We start from the raw sequence: 18,288 nt of genomic DNA on the forward strand, positions 1-18,288 counted from the left end.
TGATTAGGTGGGGAGAATAATTGGCTTCTTAAGAGCTTCTAGATGACAATTGTAGAGTTTTAAATATGCTTTTCTGTAGAGAGACTTTTCTATGTTATTGACACTTTTCTTGACTAATGTAAAGGAAAGATTTCTTTCTAAAGCTAAGTTTCATCAAATATCAGATAATTTTGGCATAAAACAGGCAGTTTTGGAGCAATATAACTTAACTATATATTTCATATGTGAATATTACTTTCATAACAATCTTTACTTACACAAGCGAAAAGTCAAAATTAAAAAGAGACTATCCTTTATAAAGCCAAAAGTAAATGTTTTTCAACTCGTATTATTCTTTGTAAATATATATATATATATATAGATAAACTAAAGGCAATAATATACAGTGAACAGAAGAGATCATCTTCTATGGAAAGTATTTCTTTAAAATCTACCCATTAACAAGTAGAGATTCTCTCTTACCTAATAAATCTTGTAGTAGAAAAGTTGATGGGCCTATTTGTTTCACAATTTGAAATGGACCAAGCCACATTTGTTGGAACTTGGTATGCTTACCTTTCTCTTCGTAGGCTTTATCCCATTTCAATACTACGTCTCCGAGTTGAAAAGATTTTGAACTTACAGAATTTGAATCAAAGGAGGCTTTGACTAACTAATGATGATGTGCATGTGTGATCCTGGCATTTTCTCTTTCCTCTTCAATCTTAAGGATTTGTAATTTTCTAACTTGCATAGATGAGGAAGGAGTTTCTTCAATGAATTGAACTAAGGCTAAAGAGGGAATATCTACATGTGTTGCTAAGACGGCTTCTTTCCCATAGACCAAATTAAAATGATAAGTGCCAATGGAGGATTTCTGAGTTATTTGATCTACCCATAAAGAAAACACTAAAGACTTATGCCAATTCTTCTGCCTTTGGTCAACAGTTCGTTTAATAATCCTGATGATATTCTTGTTTGTGGATTCAGCTAACCCATTTCCTTGCGGATAATAATTAGCAAAGTATTTAAGCTTAAAATCTCTTTTAAGAGCAAACTATGTCATAGTATTGCTTGAAAAATAAGATGCATTATCAAACATCAGGGCAGATGATAGGTCAAATCTTGTAATGATAAATTGATCTATGAATTCAACGATGTTTTCTGAATTGGCTACCTTAAGCGGAATTGCTTCCACCCATTTGGTGAAGTAATCAGTGGTTGTAAGGATATATGTATGCTGATTAGAATAATGAGGAATGATCTCACCTATTATGTCCAATCCCCATTGCTTGAATGGTTGGTCAATGTTGAATGGATGTAATGGTAATGTAGGTTTCCTCTGTCTTCCAGCAGCTGTCTAACAAATTTTTCATCTCCTTACATAATTGTGTGCATCTTTGAATAATGTTGGCCAATAATAGCCGGCATGGAGGATTTTATATGCAGTAGTATCTCCTCCAAAGTGACCACCAGCTGGTCCATCATGAAGTTCTTGCAACACCTTCTCTACCTCAGATTTTTCAAGACATCTAAGTAAAACAAAATCATAATTCATTCTAAACAACACATCATTGACAATTTGATATTGTCTAGCTTTTAATCTCAAGGCCCTTTTATTTGTGTAATTTAATTGGGTTGGGCAATATCCATTTCTCAAGTAAAATATGATATCAGCATATCTTGACTCAGTTTCGTTAAGGCTTACCTCATAGACTTGTACATCGTCACCTAAATGTTGTAATGTTGATAGATTTGATGCTCCTGCCAACATCCTGCAAAAACCTTGACCTTTTACAATTTTTGCTGGTATGATTTTGATGCCATATTCTTGCATAGTTGTAACCCAATTTTCTCTTTTCTCACCTACATCCTTTTGTATTAATAGATTTCTCACTACTGAGAATGGTACTATTACTTTGGTGTGGATTTTGAGGAGAAAAGGTCTGAAGTGTTTTATTGATTTGAAAACAGCAAAAGCTTGTTTTTCAATGTCTGAATAATTCAATTCAACTCCTTGCAAATTGGATTTAAAGAAAGAGATTGGGGTTTCAGATTTTTCTTCATTTACTTTTTTCAATATGGCTACATATGATTTCTCAGAAGCAAAATTATATAAAATGAAATGATTTGAAAAATTCGGCATTGCTAAAGATGGGGCATTTATAATTGCTTGTTTGATCAAGTTAAAAGCTTCATGTTCTGAGTATCCCCATTTAAACAGAGAATTTTTCTTTATCATGGATTGAAGAGGTAAAACAATTCTTGAGAAGTCAAGGACAAATCTTTTAACAAAATTTAACGGACCTAGGAAAGATTGCATTGATTTTTTGTTATGTGGTAAAGGTATCAGAAATTTCTCTAATTCTGTCAGGGTCAATATGAATCTCTGCGTTGAACATAATGAATCCAAGGAGATTTCCTTCACTTAACGCAAAAAAAGACTTCTTGGGATTAAGAGAAATCCCATACCTTTGGCAATTTTCTTTAAATCCCTTAGATGATTACTGCGCTTTCTGGAATATATAGTTATATCATCTAAGTAGATTACTACTGATTTTTTTACTAAACCTTTGAAGGTTATGTCCATCTCTATTTAGAAGGTGGTATCGGCATTAATCAGTCCAAATGGCATCTTTTGATAAGCATAAGTGCCCCATTTTGTCCTGAATTTAGTTTTCAGCTGGTCGTCTGGATGTACTAAGATCTGATTATAACCTGAGAATCCATCCAGGAAAGACATTAGTTCTAAGCCTGCAACTGATTGCAATCTTTGTTCCATAGGGGAAATGGGAAATTGTCCTTTTGGCAAGCTTTATTGAGGTTGCGGAAGTCTATACATATCTGAATATCACCATTCTTTTCTGACTGGGACAAGATTGGAGACCCACCGAGAATGTATGACAGGAAAAATAATCTTGGCTTTCCACAGTTTATTCAATTCAAATTTATTCTGAGTTTCTAAATTAGGATGGATCTTCCATAATTTCTGTTGAATAGGTCTTTCATCATATGTCATGGGAATAGTGTGTTGAATAATAGAGGTGTCATATGTCTTAATATCTTCATAGTTCCATGCAAAGGCATTCTTGTATCTCTTCAACAAACCTATAAAGGCTGATTTTTCGTCTGACATAAGTCTGAGACCTAGATTAATATTTTGAGGCTTTAGGCCAGTCCCAATATTAATCAATTCAAATCTCAGAGTTGAACTCTAAAGTTTTTAATTGGTGGGTCGTTTAAATCTGTCTTTGAGGTCATATAAATCTTCCAACTTAACTACATTTTTTGGTATTGCATTATTGCTTGTTTCTTGTTTAAGTTGGATATCATGTTGGTCTTCATCAACTATCTGGTCATCATAAGAGCCTTTTGAAGTCAGGAATCTTAGGATATCTAGATCGTTATTAAAGACTCTCCAGTTGGTGATATTATTGGGAATATAAGGCCTAAAAATCAATTCAATGGAAAATTGATCAGGGCTATAATCCTCTGGTGAGATAAGCTTGGAAGCGAAATTAGCTAGAAGATCGGCACTAGCATTTTGGAGTCTTGGAATAGGGGAAATATTAAATGTTATAAAGTGAAAGGTCAGGTCTTGAACTAATGACTGATAGTGTTTCAAATGTCCTGACAAACAGTGCATAGTATTTCTCACCTGTTTTATTACAATTTCCGAATCTCCAAATACTTGGAGGTGTTTGATATTAAGGCCAATTGCCTTATACAAACCTTGAACTAGTGCTTCATATTCAGCAGTGTTGTTTGTGCAATCAAATTCAATTCTGCATGCTAACATAGTCTTTTCCCCCTCTGGGATAACTAATATGCATCCTACTCCTGCTCCATCATTGGATTTAGATCCATCAAAAAATAATTTCCAAAATAAATATCTAACTACGGGTTTATCTACAAAATTTACACATTTAGAAGTTTTTGTTTGGGAAAAAAATTTGACTTGAGATATAACAAATTTTTCTAAGAAAGGTGAAGTGTGAGCATTGAAATTTCCAAGAAATGATTCTACTGAGTAGTTTCCAATGATATTGTTACTATACACAACTGGTTCATTTTCTCCTTCTAGCTCTGTGACTATATACTTTTGATGTTTCTCGCAATCAACCCTTATTTTATTTGGCTTGCCATTATAGGGAAGCCACATGTGAGACCAGTCAGTTGCAAAAAAACCATGAAGTTTTTCTAACCAGTCTCTACTAAGGATTAATCCATAGAACTCAAGAATATGAGCTACAAGTATGTCAATGACTTGACAAAATTTAGGATTTGATGAAAGTCTGATGGTTACTTGGTTAAGTTCCCAAACAACTTCGACTTGAGATCGATCTAACTGTACTATACGTACAGCAGATTTCTGAGGCTGAACATTCAACTTTGCACAACCTGTTCTAGGTAAGATGTTAGATGAAGCTCCTGAATCAACTAAACAATTGTGTAAATTCTTATTAAAGACTTCAAAAGTAAGGATAAATGGAGGAGTATGAGATTTATATCTTCCTCCAATTAGAGCGATGTCAGTTGGATCAATCTTGTTTAAAGAGGTGCTAGGGGACCTTCCGATTTCATGGGCAGCTTGTGAGATAATGGCGGCAGGAAGCGATGCAATAGGTACTGCTTTGATTTCTCTAAGAAGTAGCTTATGTTGATGCTTCAACTTGCTAAGCTCATGAAAGGTGAATTTTTCCCTAGTTTTCTTCATATCATCAATAATATTATATTCCATTTCATCATAAACTATCAGATTTTTAGGTGAAGGTGAAGAATCCAATTGAGTAGAAGTAGTTTGAGTGGATTTTGGTGAATATTTCTTACCTATTGCTTTGTCCCTGGGAGGTGGCATTGAAGCCTTATGCTTTGAATTTGTTTGTGACAATTCAATAGGGTTTTTACTTCAGGTAGCGATAGTCAATGCTTCTTGAGTTTCCTCATTGGGAAGGATAAAATCCCACATTTGCTTGCAATTCTACCACTTCTTCATCGTTCGTTTGTTCTTCATTTTTTGAAACTTCATCCTCTTCTCCATCTGATTCAGCATTTGATATAGCATTTGGAGGTTTAGGATTAGCAAGGGAATTCCTTTTAAATGGTCTAAAGGATTTCTTAGAGGAAGTCTTTGCTACCTATTTTTTAATATCAACCATTTCGTTAGACACGGCCTTGAGGACTTTCTGTAACCCTTCAATATCAAAAGGATCTTTTGGTGGTTTCTTCTTAGAGTCATCCCTAAAAGTAACTTTCTTAGATTTTCGTTCTTCTAATGCGTTTTTCTTTTCTACAGCTAGAATGTGTTTTTCCACAGTTATTTCCTCTTTCATATTTTCTGCTAAAGTTGGTTTGGCAGCTCTATCAACGAAAATAGTTGTGTTTGAAGGTAGAGTAGAAATATACCACTCATTTTTGACCTCGTCACTAGGTTTAGACACCGTTGGTATCTTGTTCAATAGTTTATTGAAGCGAGAATTGAAGTCCTTAATGGGTTCTTTCGGTTCGGCTTTCAAATTGGAGAGATCATTGATTAGGGTAGTTGTGGATCTATCATCTACAAATTTAGTTAAAAACTACTCTTGGAAAGCATCCCAACTATTAATAGAACTTGATGGTAATGAGAAGTACCATGATCCTACTGCTCCCTGCAAAGTATATGGAAATAATCTTACAACTTCGTTTTCTTCCACTACTTCATTCAAGTTAGTGGGCAACATGAAATTGTTTATATGTTTCTCAACTAATAAGCCATTATCAGGATTGAATTTTGGTGGCCTGGGTGTTGGCGTAAGAGACAATCATTCAAATCCAGAAACAATTTCTTCAAGTTCAGCCGGAATTTCTTCTTGGATAGCCTATGGAGTCTCAGTCATCTACCTCCAAAGTTATCTATTCTACTAAATTAGCATAACTGCTTAATTTAGCTGCAATGACAAGCGCTTCTACAAATCCTCTAAACAACGCACGTCACAATCACAAGCTCATCGGCAGGGTTCATTTCCTCAAGAATGAAGTGATGTGATATTAATCGGCGATCTTCGTATCGCACGTCACATTTCGCAATTCCTCCAGACCAGGGTCCCTTCACTTATGACCGATGCAATGCAAGATTCATCCAATGATCAGCAGTCATCAATGATCCAACGGTCACTGTGATATCACATGGGAATCTACGCGATGATTATCCGCCCTCATGGAGCCGATGAGGTTTATAAGTCCTCAATTTATAAAAGTTCGGGTCTGGTACTTAGATTAACATCTGCTCATTTTAAAGCTCGATATCCATCGGATAACAGTGGCCATTAGATCCTACGACTCGTGGGACTTCCATTAACACACTGTTTAGTAACAGGGCCAACCCCCACTATTGACTGTGACACAAGGTGTTGAAAATGAAATCAACGGTTAAGAATGAGTGCGGCACTTCAAACCCGATTAAGGAATCCAAACACTTTCACCCCCGCAGTTTCTAAAACACGGTGAAAAGAATTTAAAAGCGATCACACAAAACTCTAAATTCTCAGGGCTAAACTGGAAATTCAATGATACATAGAGATAATACAGAGGGATGCAACACCCCCGGGATTGACCAATTATACACAGAAATGCACAGAGTTATGTTTTCTGTAACTTAATCATATATGGAGAAAACAAGCCGAATCATTCAAAATCCTTTTACAGTCATTCATAACTTACATAAATACTATTCCATCCTAATTATCAGATCCTTAAACACTGGATCGAATTTGCCTAATCTTAAACAATATCTAATTCTGGTCGATATTCTCCTAGAGAATCTCAACTAAATCAAAACTGCATGAATTAATTACAAAACCATTCAATCCCTAAATCCTAGCTCAAATCCTATCTAGAAAGGTTGTAAATTGACAGCTAAAGGATCCCATTCCTTTTCTTGTAACTTTTTTTGTATTTTTGGAATAAGCTCGAAGCCTTTTTCCTTTAAGCCTCATGCTCCTGCATCAAACTCCTGAGGACAAAATTCTTCATGGGCTCCTGTCCATGAGCTCTTCTACAGAACTGCCCAACTTCTGTAGCATGGAATTTATCATCCAAGTAGCTTCAATAATTGATTGATCCTTCCATTTGACTAAATACTGAAAATACTCATGTCCTCTTGTTTTTTTCAACAATTTCTTGTCCAAAATCCTCTCTGGCTTCAATTCCTTTGCTATAGGTAATTGTTTTACCCAATTCCTCTATTGTGTTATCTACATGTTCCTTTTCATACCTGTATAAGTCAGCAACATTAAAAATTGGATATATTCCAATATCAGGGGGTAATTCAATTTCATATGCATTTGCAGAAAATTTTCTCAAGACTCTGCATGGTCCAATTTTCTCAAACTTTAGTTTATTATACTCCCTTTTTGGAAATCTTTCCTTCCTCGGGTTGCTAAAACCAAATCTCCAACCTCAAAATTAACTTCTCTTCTTTTCATATCTACTCTGCCCTTGTAGTTGATGTTTTACCTGTTCATATATTGCTTGAACTTCTGTACCAAAATCTTCTCCTTTAGCACTTCTCCTTTCTGCTTTTCCCAAGTCTCTTAATTTAGACACTCCTCTTGGGTGCATTCCATAAATTATATGGAATGGACTCTGCCCTGTACTCCTGTTAGGAGAATCATTATATGCATATTCTGCCTGTGCCAATACTTGATCCCACTGTTTTGGATGTTCACCTGCAAGACTTCTCAAAAGATTACCTAAACTTCTATTTACAACTTCAGTCTATCCATCAATCTGAGGATGATAAGTAGAACTGAAACTTAATTTAGTTCCAAGCTTCTTCCACAATGTCCTCTAGAAATGTCCAACAAATCTAGTGTCTCTGTCTGAAACAATGCTCTTAGGTAACCCATGTAATCTTACAATCTCCTTAAAAAACAGATTAGCAATATGAGTAGCATCACTGGTTTTATAACATGGAATAAAATGTGCCATTTTTTAAAATCTGTCAACTACTACATAAATTGAATCATTTCCTCTTTGAGTTTTTGGTAAACCCAAAACAAAGTCCATACTTACCATATCCCAAGGCTTATCTGGAATAGGTAATGGAACATACCAACTTGCGTTTTGACTCCTTCCCTTTACGTACTAACAAACTTTACAATTTTTCACATATATTTCCACTTCAGACCTCGTTTTCGACCAAAAACAAAACCTGTTCAACTGTTCATAAGTCTTTTCTACACCAAAATGCCCTCCAAGTCCTCCACTATGTTTCTCCTTGATCAAATTCTCTCTCATAGAACAACTTGGTATGCACGGTTGATTTCTTTTAAACAATGGTCCCTCTTGCAAGAAATAATCCAACCACTTGCTTCTGTCTAACAAAACAGGATTTCTACAAGCTTCAAATGCCTATTTAAAATCTAGATCTTTCTCATACAACTCTTCAAGGAAATCAAAACCCAACACTTGAATTTGACTTTCTTGAACAAAAATGTTTTTTCTACTTAAGGCATTTGCTACTTTGTTTGATTGACCAGTTATATGTTTTAATACAAAATTAAAACTTTGCAGGTATTCTACCCATTTGGCATGCTTCTGGTTAAGCTTTGGTTGTTGCATAATGTACTGTAATGCATGGTTATTTGAATACAGTGTGAACTCCTTGGACCTCAAGTAATGTCTCCACTTCTTCAAAGACTGCACTACTGCATAAAACTCTTTGTCATAAGAAGAATCTTTCTTCTTTGTCTCATTCAGCTTTTCACTAAAATAAGCTATAGGTTTGTCCTCCTAACTCAAAAAAACTCCAATGGCTTATCCACTGGCATCACACTTCACTTGAAAAGGTTTATTAAAATCAGGTAAAATCAAAATAGGTTTCTCAATAATCTTTCTCTTTAACAGCTGGAAGTTCTTTTCTGCTTTAGCAGTCCATTTAAATGGTTGTCTGTTCTTCTTTATTGTGTCAATAATTGAAGCATTAATATTACTAAAATTCCTTATGAATTGTAGAAATTTTGAATAATATAACACTTATTCACAGAGATTATTTTGATTATACACTATTTGCGGAATGCATGCATAATACATAACCTCCTCTAAGTTGATCATGAATTTGCGGAATTAAAAACAATCGCATGCGCACATTGAAACATTAATCACACATATCAACACAGTATGTAATGGGGAAATCATACAGCTGAAAACCCCCAACTATATGTATATTATAATGATAGAGAACATGTAACAATACATAGTACAATACTCCTCACAAGTACTCAGTACTATCTCCACCTGCTACACACAAACTAGCTCAGATCTGAATCAAGTCACAGGTTCAAATCTCCTCCACTGTTTGCCTACCTCTACTGCGCAATCCAAGTTGAGAATAGGAATAATCCAAGCTCATTTTTGCTTTGTTTGTACTACGCAATCCTCATTAGCAATCTCAATCAATGATTGTGCAAATCTCATGCACAGCTATAGTCACAACTGATAGTAGTCTCCACCTCTAACACCTGTCTCCACTGAACTTTCCAGGCACTAAGTTAACTGATGTATTCTTTAGTTGATTTATGAGTTAATAATTAGTGAATTAATTAATAATTAATTCACATCACTCATCACTAGTGTATTTGGCAGTTCGACTAAATACAACTAGTTCAACTAGGTCAAACTGAACACAACTCCATCAACTCCTCAATCAACTCCACCAAACTCAATCACTTGAGTTCTAACTAAAGTCCATCATGCAAAAGCTCAACTAACCCATAAGAAAAGTGTATTTCCTTCTGGCAGTTGCATGTGCCACATCCGTAGGTGCAATAGAATAAGATAATGTTTATAGTCCAAATATTATTAAGAGCTAATAATATTCGACTGTTCTATTTTTAGACTGGCAATCTAAAAATAGACTCTGCCCATATGTCTAAAAATAGAAGCCCATCTATTTTTACCAACATGACCAATCATCCACAAATAGCATCCTACAACTCATAGACCATGATCCATATTTCTAAAAATAAACATAGTCTAAAAATAGACTTTGCGCCAAAAATAGCCTGCGGGCCCACTTAGTGAAGGCGACTTCTTTTCACTAAGCTCCATCATCTTGTTTCATTTTCAACACTCCCTCTCAACAAGATATGGATTATCTGCAACCCCTATCCTGCCTCTGTGGTATTCGAATTTGCTCCTAGTGAGCACCTTCGTCAAGATATCAGCGTCCTGATCCTCCGTGGGAATGTATGAAAGTAACATGATTCTCCGCTGCACACAATCTCTGATATGATGGTACCTGATGTCAATGTGCTTGGATCCATCATGAAATACTAGATTAGCCAAGAGTTTAATGCAACTCTGGTTATCACAATAAATCACAGTAGGCTCCAAGTGTGACCCGAACAACCCGACTAGGATCTTCCTCATCCATATAGCCTCGCATGCAACCAAACTTGCTGCCATATACTCGGCCTCTGTTGAACTGAGTTCCATGAATCTCTGCTTCCTGTTGTACCAAGAAACTATTGTCGACCCGATACTGAAGATCCCTCCAGATGTTCTCTTTCTGTCCGTTGGGCTCCCTGCCCAATCTGCATCCCTGAAGCCACATAGCTTCACCTCATCCTCTTGTCTGTACCACAATCCATATCTCGATGTGCCTCTAAGGTAACACAATACATGCTTGCATGCCTTCCAGAAGAGCTTGGTTGGCTTAACCATAGCTTGTGAAAGCTGGTTAATAGCATAGCATATATTGGGTCGTGTATTGACCAGATACATAAGCGACCCCACCAACTGTCGATAAACAGTGGCATCCACTACCTCCACTGAAGTAGCATCCTCCTTCCTCCAACCTCCAGGAAGAGGAGTATCAACAGTCTTGTAGCCATGCATGTTGAACTTCTCCAGTATCTCCCGAACATACTTACCCTAAGAAACAAATAGTCCATCACTGCGCTGCCAAATTTCCAATCCCAGGAAATAATGAAGGAGGCCCAAGTCCTTCATCTCAAACTCTCTAGCAAGATCCCCCTTGCATGAAAGTATCAACAGCTCATCTCTTATCAAAATCAAATCATCTACATAAAGTACAATGATAAGCAACTTACCCTCCACCACAATCTGGTATAGGTTAGGATCCGCCTCACTCTTGGAGAATCCAAGTCCAGTGAAATAACTGTCTATCTGTGTGTACCAAGCACGAGGTGCTTGTTTCAACCCATACAACACTCTCTTGAGCCTGCACACATGCGACTCGCTGCTGAAGATCTCGAAACCTTCGAGCTGCTCTATGTACACTTCCTCCTCAATGACTCCATTGAGGAACACAATCTTCACATCCATCTGATGAATGTGCCACCCCATCTGCACTGAGAGAGAAAGAATCGTCCATATGGAAGAATACCTTGTGACAGGTGCAAAGGTCTCCTCATAATCGATCCCCTCTATCTGTGAGAAGCCTCGGGCAACAAATCTTGCCTTGTACTTCTCCACACTCCCATCAGCTGCCTGCTTCACTTTGTAGATCCATCTCGAACCCACCACTGATTTCCCCTCCGGTCTTGGGACAATCTCCCATGCACTGTTTCTGACAATCGAATCATACTCTTCCACCATGGCATCTACCCATGCGGGATCCTCCACAGCTTCCTCGAAAGAGGATGGCTCAGTCACAACACATTTTCTCACAAGAGCCATGTATCCAGTGTATCGATCAGGTGTCTGTCTCTGTCTGCGCTCTCCTATAGGTGGTTCTACAACCTTCTCTGCATCTTGAGCCAGTCGCTCAGCTTCTGTAGTGCGCTTTCGCCCTCTGATGGTTGGTGCTGCATGAGTGGTCTCTTCCACTCCATGAACTTCATCTTGTGGCTGATCCACATCCTGAAGCTCATACTTAGGAACTAATAGCTCCTCATCTGCATGCAAGTGTGGCTCCCTCTCAAGTGAACACTTCATGGCTTTCTCCTCCTGAAATTTGATATCTCGTCGCACAACAGACTTGCGACTGTCTGGAAAATACACATGATAGTTTTGGGGTGTATCAGTGTACCCCACAAATATCCCAACCTCTGCAGTTAGCTCCAACTTCTTCCTGGCATCCTTCATCACATGCATGTAAATAGGAGAACCAAAAATCCTCAAATGGGAAATATCAGGCCTCTTACCAGAATAAGCCTCCTCGGGTGTACTCATGCCAAGTATCTTGTGAGGACAACGATTCTGCACATATACTGCAGTATTGCATGCCTCCGCCCACAAGTGAAGGGGTAGGCCCTGATCATGCAACATCTCCCATGCAGCACCCACAATCGTTCTGTTCTTTCGCTCAGCAACCCCATTTTGTTGTGGGTTATGGGGAGCTATGAGCTCTCTTCGAATCCCTTCTGCGCTGCAGAAGTCCTTGAACTTGCCAAAGATGAATTCACCACCATTGTTACTCCTAAGAGCCTTCACCTTCTTCCCCGATTCGACCAGTGCTTTGAACTCACAGAACTTTGAGTATGTCTCGCTCTTCTTCTGCATGAAGAAGATCCAGCACTTTCGAGAGAAATCATCAACAAAGATCACATAGTACTTGTGCTTTGTTGTCGAAGCTACTGAGAAAGGTCCACACACGTCTGTGTGAATTCTCTCAGGGATCGTCATAGCGCAACTATCCTTCTCGTGAAAGGTGTCTTTCACAAATTTTACCAAAGTAAACCCCTTACACTGATCTCACTGCACAAGAGTGCCTTTAGGAAGCCCAGTAGAAATCTGTTGTAGTATCTTCAAGGCTCCATGGTGAAGGTGGCCCAATCTCCGGTGCCACAACTCGCCATCATCTCGGCTCACCAATCCTTCTGCCTTGCATGCCATTGCTGCGCAGCCATCTACATGCAATTGATAAAGGTTCCTGACTTGAACCCCTATCTTCTGGGTTTCTCTAGTTATCTTACTGCGCAGGAAAGTCTTTCCCTCGCTGAAGACAACATCATATCCCTTGTCTTCTAACATCGCCACAGAGATAATATTCTTCTTCAATCCTGGAACATGCATTACATCCTTCAATACAAAGGGTTTCCCAGACTCCCTCTCAAAGGAAATGGTACTGATACCGGTCGCACGGTATCTACCATCATTGCCCATCTCGACGTGCACTCTAAGATCTTTCTCATCCAGATTAGAAAACAAATCTCGATCTCCTGTCTTGTGAAAATACGCACCACTGTCCAAGAACTATACCGATCCCATCACACTTGATACCAAGCAAGTGATCATCAAAAAATCCAGCTCAAACTGCGAGGCTAAGGCCTCTCCCGCTGCAGATCCAGCAGCTTAGTTATTTTTCTTCTTCTGCGGACAATTTGTGGCATAATGTCCGTGCTGGTGACAGTGAAAGCACTTCACCTTGGACATGTCCTGCTTCTTGCCTTTCGCACTGGAATGAGAAGCTTTCTTGTTCTTCCCCTTCTTTTCTTTGGCAACCAAAGCACAATTTTCTTCATCAGATTCCTTTGATGAAGATATGTCCCTGGTATTCCGCCTCATCTCCTCTTGCACAAGATCAAAGCAAAGTCTCTCCCACCCTGGAAATTTCTCCCGACCATTGACAGAGTCCTAATAGGAATACCAACTCTTCGGAAGACCAAGGAGAACCAAGCTCACCAAGTCCTCATCATCTACAGTCACCCCCACACTTCCCAGCTCATCCCGGCATTGGGTGAACTTCGTGAGATACTTGGGAATACTGTCTCCTTTCTCACACTTAATGTTTCTAAGTTTATCCTTGAGTGCCAACTTCCTCTAGTCACTCTTGCTTTGGAATAAATCTGTCAACGCTTTCCACATCAAGTATGGAGAAGCCTTTCCATGCAGGTTGGATACAATGTGATCCTTCACGCCCTCCAATAGAATCCTTCGGTACTTTGTTGTCTTCTTTTGCCAAGCCTCAATGTGAGCAGCATCAGTAGGCTTTGAGACCTCAGCATCTATGAACTCCTTCAACCCATTGTCATCTAACACTGCCTCCATCCTGTCTTTCCATGCAATATAATTCGAGCCGCCTTCAAGGGCATACTCCAATCGCAATCCATTGAAAGACATTTCAACTTTGACACCAAGAAAACATTGCTACAAATTCGAATTCCACCAGCTCAAAACTCAACCGCTTCTGATCTAAAATTTGTGAGAACAAATTATTTCTCGTACAGAGATTGATTGTATGGGCATTCACCAGATATCTCACCTTCCAAAAGAAGGATGAATCCAAAGGCTACCTGGCCCGATTACAGACTCTGCCTAAAGAAATGAAATGTAATCACTTTCTGAATAATAAATCTGATGATCAACTCTTCTCTGATACCATGTAGAAATTTTGAATAATATAACACTTAATCACAGAGATTATCCTGATTATACACTATTTTTAGAATTCATGCATAATACATAACCTCCTCTACGTTGATCATCAATTTGCGGAATTAAAAACAATCGCATGTGCACATTGAAACATCAATCACACATATCAACACAGTATGTAATGGGGAAAGCATACAGCTGATAACCCCCAACTATCTATATATTATAATGATAGAGAACATGTAACAATACATAGTACAATACTCCTCACAAGTACTCAGTACTATCTCCACCTGCTACACACAAATTAGCTCATATCTGAATCAAGTCACAGGTTCAAATCTCCTCCACTGTTTGCCTACCTCTACTGCGTAATCCAAGTTGAGAATAGGAATAATCCAAGCTTGTTTTCCCTTTGGTTGTACTACACAATCCTCATTGGAAATCTCAATCAATGATTGTGCAAATCTCATGCACAGCTATAGTCACAACTGATAGTAGTCTCCACCTCTAACACATGTCTCCACTGAACTGTCCATGCACTGAGTTAACTGATGTATTCTTTAGTTGATTTATGAGTTAATAATTAGTGAATTAATTAATAATTAATTCACATCACTCATCACTAGTGTATTTGGCAGTTAGACTAAATACAACTAGTTCAACTAAGTCAAACTGAACACAACTCCATCAACTCCTCAATCAACTCCACCAAACTCAATCACTTGAGTTCTAACTGAAGTTCATCATGCAATAGCTCAACTAACCCATAAGAAAATCATATTTCCTTCTGGCAGTTGCATGTGCCACATCCGTAGCTCAAACCGAAGTGCTGCAAGAGGATAAGATAATGTTTATAGTCCAAATATTATTAATAGCCAATAATATTCGATTGTTCTATTTTTAGACTAGCAGTCTAAAAATAGACTCTGCCCATATGTCTAAAAATAGAAGTCCATCTATTTTTACCAACATGACCAATCATCCACAAATAGCATCCTGCAACTCATAGACCATGATCCATATGTCTAAAAATAGACATAGTCTAAAAATAGACTTTGCACCAAAAATAGCCTGCGAGCCCACTTAGTGAAGGCGACTTCTTTTCACTAAGCTCCATCATCTTGTTGCATTTTCAACATGAATTTCCTGTAAAAACTAGCAAGATCGTGCAAACTTCTTACCTCAAAGACAATTTTTGTTGAAGGCCACTCCACGATAGCCTTGATCTTCTTTGGATCCATATTTAACCCCTCAACAGAAACAACAAAGCCCAAATACACCAACTCCTCTTTCATGAATGAACATTTCGTTAAGTTTAAGGGTAATTTTTCTTGTTGTAGCCTCTATAAGACATACTTCAGATGTCTCACGTGTTCCTCCTTAGATCTGTTGTAAACTAATATATCGTCCAGATATACTATTACAAATTTACCAATAAATTCCTTCAGAACTTCATTCATAAGTCTCATAAATGTACTATAGGCATTCGATAATCCAAAAGGCATTACCCTCCACTCATACAATCCCTCATTGGTTTTAAAAGTAGTTTTCCACTCATCTCCCTCTCTAATTTTGATTTGATGATAACCACTTTTTAAATCTAACTTTGTAAAATATCTAGCTCCACTCAAACAATCCATCAAAGCTTCGATTCTAGGTAAAGGAAATATCTATCTGATTGTTATCTTATTGATTGCTCTCAAGCCAGTGCACATTCTCCAACCTCTATCTTTCTTTGGGCTCAACACTGTTGGCACTGCACAAGTACTCTAACTCTCTCTAACCAGTACCTTGTCTAACAGTTCCTAAACCCGTTTCCTGATCTCTTCATTCTCTATGGGAGTCATCCTGTAAGCTGCTTTATTAGGTATATTTGCTCCTGGAATCAAATCTATGTGATGACTAATTTTTCTAATGGATGGTAACTCATCTGGAAAATCATCTATAATGATATCACAATAATTTTCGAGCATCTCTTGAATTTCAATTGGTAAATCAAAAACTTTTGTGGAAGTAATTATTACCTTGGGTTTGCAAACCAACACAAAACTTACCTCATCTTTTTCCATCTGTTGTAAGTACTCCTTTCCACTCAGAAAAAGGGCCTTTGAATCATGTTTCTTTGATGTATCCTCTTCCTCTATTGGCATCAATGTATGATTGACACCATCTTTGCTGAATTTGTATGTGTTCTTCTTTCCATCATGCATAGCTCCTTTGTCATACTGCCATGGTCTAGCCAACAATATATGACACACATCCATAGGCATCACATCACACAGAATTTTGTCTCTATATTTTCCGAACTACAACTCCACTTCACATTGCTCATTCACTACCAGCTGACATCCCTTTTGAAGCTATGACACCTTATAAGGTGTTGGATGTTTCTTTGTTTTCAATTTCAACTTCTCTACCACTTCTATGGAGACCAAATTATTTGTACTACCACTATCTATTATCGTATTAGAAAATGAATCTTTCTTCAATAATGTTGTTAGAGGTGCTGCTATTCTCCCATAATTCTTAACAAACTTACGATAATACCCTGTCAACCCAAGAAATCCTCGCAGATGCTTTATGGATGTGGGGATTTTCCATTCCTTAATGGCTTTAATTTTGCTAGGGTCTACCTTAACTCCTTCATGAGATACAATATGACCCAAATATTCCACCTCCTGGACTCCAAAGAAACATTTGGATCTTTTTGCATATAATTGTTTCTCCTCCAATAGTTGTAGCACCTTGTCAACATGTTCAACATGATCCTTCCAAGACTTGCTGTAGATTAGTATATCATCAAAAAATACTAACACAAATTTTCTAAGGAATGGTTTGAAAATTGAATTCATCAAACCTTGAAATGTTGAAGGTGCATTGGTAAGGCCAAAAGGCATGACCAAAAATTCATAATGACCCTCATGAGTTCTAAATGCCGTTTTCGGAATGTCTTCAATCTTCATTCTGATTTGATGATATCCCGAACGAAGATCCAACTTGGTGAAGTAAATTGATCCATGCAATTCATCCAGTAATTCATCAATGACAGGAATGGGGAACTTATCTTTAATAGTGAGCTTGTTGAGCTCCCTATAATCTGGACACATGCGCCATGATCCATCCTTCTTGTGCACCAATACTACTGGAGCTGAGAAAGAACTTTGACTTGGTTGAATTATACCAGCCTCTAGCATTTCTGCAACCATACGTTCAATTTCACTTTTTTGGACATATGGATATCTGTACGGCCTGATGTTTGGAGGAACACTTCCTGGAATCAGATGAATAGCATGATCATGATCACGCATAGGTGGGAGACCTTTGGGAGTCTCAAATACCTTGGAATGATTGTCCAGGACTTTTTGGAGATCTGGAGAAATAGATGATTCCAATGTGGAAACATCTAGCGAACATAATTGTGCAATTACACCTCTTTGCTCCTTTTTTAGAAGCTTTGTCATGCCATTAGAGCTGATTATCTTTCCTGGTTTCCCTGCAATACCCCTTAATTCAACTTCCTTTCCTTCCACAGAAAATTTCATGAAAAGTTCTTGAAAATTAAAAGCTATTGTACCCAAGGATTGTAGCCATTGGACTCCTAGTACAACATCAGCACCTCCCATTGGAATGGAAAGCATTGGGCTAGTCAATACATATTCTCCCATGGATAGCTTGATATTATGGCACTTTCCAGAACAATTTATTGTTCCTCCATTTGCAATCATCACTTGACACTCTGGTGCTGGATATAGGAAGCAATTCAATTCTTTTGCTACCCTACAATGAATAAAATTGTGGGTGCTTCCTGAATCAATCAACACTATTACCTTTTTCTTCTTGATTTGTCCTTCTATCTTGATGGTTTGAGGAGTGGTAATTCCCGCCAATGCATTACAAGATATGGTCGGATTTATTTGTTCTTCATCTAGGCTTTGTTCCTGGAATATATCCTCTTCTTTTGACCTTTCTTGCTCCTTTTCTTCT

The sequence above is a fragment of the Pinus tabuliformis genome, chromosome 4_2 (assembly GCF_031772625.1).
Source record: "Pinus tabuliformis cultivar Carrire ecotype Pingquan chromosome 4_2, CPIR1, whole genome shotgun sequence".
Lineage (NCBI taxonomy): Eukaryota > Viridiplantae > Streptophyta > Pinopsida > Pinales > Pinaceae > Pinus > Pinus tabuliformis.